The sequence below is a fragment of the Corvus brachyrhynchos genome, unplaced genomic scaffold (genome assembly GCF_000691975.1).
Source record: "Corvus brachyrhynchos isolate BGI_N302 unplaced genomic scaffold, ASM69197v1 scaffold239, whole genome shotgun sequence".
Classification (NCBI taxonomy): Eukaryota; Metazoa; Chordata; class Aves; order Passeriformes; family Corvidae; genus Corvus; species Corvus brachyrhynchos.
The window spans coordinates 4,156,340-4,159,611 of NW_008246057.1; the positions used below are offsets into that span (position 1 = coordinate 4,156,340).

Consider the following 3,272-nt stretch of genomic DNA (forward strand, 5'->3'; position numbering starts at 1 on the left):
ACCCCATTTACACCATCTCTCTGATGCTTACGCTCAGGAGCCAAGCAACAGAATAGGATCTTCCTGTTTCCCGTCTCTTCTCCTATGATAGCATATCTCTGCCTAGTCTGGGTACCCCTACAGTCTCATTAGAACCAAAAGAGTTGGAATCAACTGCTTGGTAGGATCAGGCCAGTCTCACCACACTGACACTCCTTCAACAAGCTTCCACATCTGTGACATTAAAACTGAAGCTCCTGCTTGTCTTAGATCTCCAGATCCTAAAGGAATTACAGCATCTGAATATTCTACTGAGGTATATGAATATAGTCAACATCTTCTCTAAACGAGACTAAATAAAGAGATAATTTCTGCTGATACAAATTTGAAATCAAAGGTCAGGGTATCTTATCACCCTTTTCTGATAAAAACATCAAATTTGCCATTGGTGTGCCTTAATGTTGCAAACTAATTCTGTTGGTGTATTTCTGTACTTATGTATGATGACATTAAAGTAAATAGTAAGTTTGGAAGTACTTCAGAGAAAAGTATTTACTTGAATAATGACTTCTATGTTCACACTCCATTGAATCTGACTAAAATGGAATCCTATTATTCCCACACTGCTATGTAAACATACAGCTCAAAATTAAAGAAAAAACCAGATCTTCCTAGCTCACCATATTACAGTACATCATATTTTGGACATTATTTACAGTTGAGTATCAGTAATTGAAAACAAGCACTGTGTGGATTCATGTTATGCGTTTCACATACATTCATTCACATGGAAACCGCTATGTACTATATGCATGACCTACACATATCTAAATCTTAAAGGTCCTAAATAGCAATGATTCAAAACATGGAACTTATATCTATTTTTCAGTACCTTTATGTTTTATTTTGTATGTCCTTATGGCACAGTGGATAACTCAATAAGCAGCAAGGAAATTTCAGTTTACTGCAGACTGATGTTACAGCTATTGAACCCTCTGTTAGGATCATATAAAACATCAGATTAATGGTATTTTGCTTAAAAAATTGCACATTATTTTTTCAAACACTAAATAAAATGATAGAAAAACTGGTCATTGAGTAAGGCTGATTGATATCTCTTGTGTAATAGCCTGCATGTTCCAATTCCACTACCTTCATCACAACCACAAAGTTGTGCAAGGATGAAGTGCTGGTGTGGGAGACCGTGGGCACAAGATAGAACGTAAAAAAGAAGCATCAGTTGTCATGATTACACTCTAGTTCCTACATATTCAAACATTCATGGACTTTAGTCACCCTGATACTCATTGCTGCCATTTATTCTTCCTCCTCAGTTATTGGTTCCTGTATTTTAAAAATGCCCACACATTATTTTAATGCATTTGATGAAAACTAACCATATGACTAAAAGCAATCACTTGGCACTAAAAAATTAGTTTCTCCATAAGAAAGGATAAACCCCCAAATAGTCTGGACCTAATATCAACATCCCTCCAATTCCACAGCTTCAGTTACTCAAACTTACTTGATTGCACTTACCTCCAGAAGTTTATAATAAAGTCAGTAGAAAATATGGAGACAACAGGGCACTGAACACTGCACCAATATTACTGCAGCTTTGGCAGTTATTTTTCCAGTAATACTGAGAAATTTTATTATGACTAAATGTAGTAAAATTGCTGCCTTCAGCAGTTAAAAAAAAAAAAAATCTAACACCTAAGGCCATGCTCCACAAAGAGAAGTTTGTGCATGGATTACTGAGCAGGACTGTGGCACAGCAAAACTTTTGAGACAGCAAGAACAGAAGAAAGGGAGTATTTAAAACAACAGTTCAGGCTTTTCTTCATCCTTTCAAAAGAAGTAAATGCATTCTTTTTATTGACTGAAACACTGTATGGTTAGATTTGCTTCACTTAAATGTTCCCACAGATCTAACTGTGGGGTGTACGTCTGCACTAACCACCAAATCACCAGAAATTTCAGTCATCCAGGATCCTGTGAAGTGAAAGGTCAGCAGATACGCAGAACTGAAAGAGATCTGTGAGCTTTCCCTTTGGTAAGAAAACGCTAGAGTAATGGAATATTGCAAATAGCTGTGGTTTGGCAAAATCTAAGAGTATGCTGTGCTACACACAAGCCAGTAAGGGAAGTACCCAATAGAGAGCATGATTAAAAAATAACAAGCCCTAAGCAAAGCAATTTCTCAGCCAGTGTATCTTGTATCTTTGTGCACTGAAAAACCTATTTTACTGACAAAATAATCTGCAGTGAAATCAGGCTTACCTACTAACTGAATGTCTTCTGCACTGCACTAGGTCAGATTTTGATGTTTTCCTAGCTTTATCCTGAGTTGTGCATTTGGGGAGAAAAAAAAAAGCTAGAAGGACTTTCGTCCAGATCTCTGGCCTGTGGTCACTGGCAAAAATACAATACACTTAAAGAGTACCCCATATTTTCTCTACCTAACTGTCCAGACCGCTGTGGGCTGAATTTGTGCAACCTCCTAGGAAGAAATGAGAAATAGATCTTCCTTGCTTCCTTCTTGTCCTGCTGGTCTTGGCTTACCGGACTTTTTAGAAGGCACCTGGATGTTTTGATAAGTGGTGTCTGATTTTTGAAATCAAACCTCACTTGCTCTCAAATCAATTATATCATTCCTTCATCCTGAAGCTTGTATTGCTATCTAAAGATGATCACTGCAGTCTGTTCAATGGGGGGTTGTTTTATAACAGTAATGTGACTTATTTAATGCAGTATTTGCTGAGTTATTGTGAGGCAGGTGGCCTCACTCTCCATTTCTAGGGAAAAGCCGGGCTCCTCACCACTGCCATAAACGCCTAGTACCACATTTTAAAAACATTATTTTATATACCCATCCTAAACTAATGCTTTATTATATACTATCTTACAGTTACCTTAGTACTACATTTTCAAAGTGTAAAAGGACCAGAGTATGTAAGTACTCTGATCCTCCCCCTGCAATTTCAAATACAGTACGTTTTCCAAATAACTGAAGCAGCAGAAATAAGTAATTAAGAAAAGAGAAAAATAAAGCAGCAAGACAACTGCCTTTACTGTTGCTTCCTTTGTGTGAAATGAGCCGGGTTTTACTGCAGGGGCCGTGCGCCTTGGTCGGGGTTATTTTGGGCTAATAACGCTGCCAGTGCACAATACCGGCTTCCTTTCGGCGAGAGGACAGGAAATAAATAACGCGCAGAGTGCAGGCGCTGCCCCAGAGACGCCGAGCTGCCCGGCTCTCTCCCGCGGCCGCCCGGCCGATTTCCGACGCGGGG

The 3,272-nt window shown here is 38.8% G+C and overlaps 1 protein-coding gene across 1 annotated transcript in view; it reads left to right on the forward strand.

Moving 5' to 3' along the window:
• ABCD2 (ATP binding cassette subfamily D member 2) overlaps window positions 1–3,272 on the forward strand; it is a 49,930-nt gene that overhangs the window by 2,077 nt on the left and 44,581 nt on the right. The gene's annotated exons all lie outside the window — the stretch shown is intronic.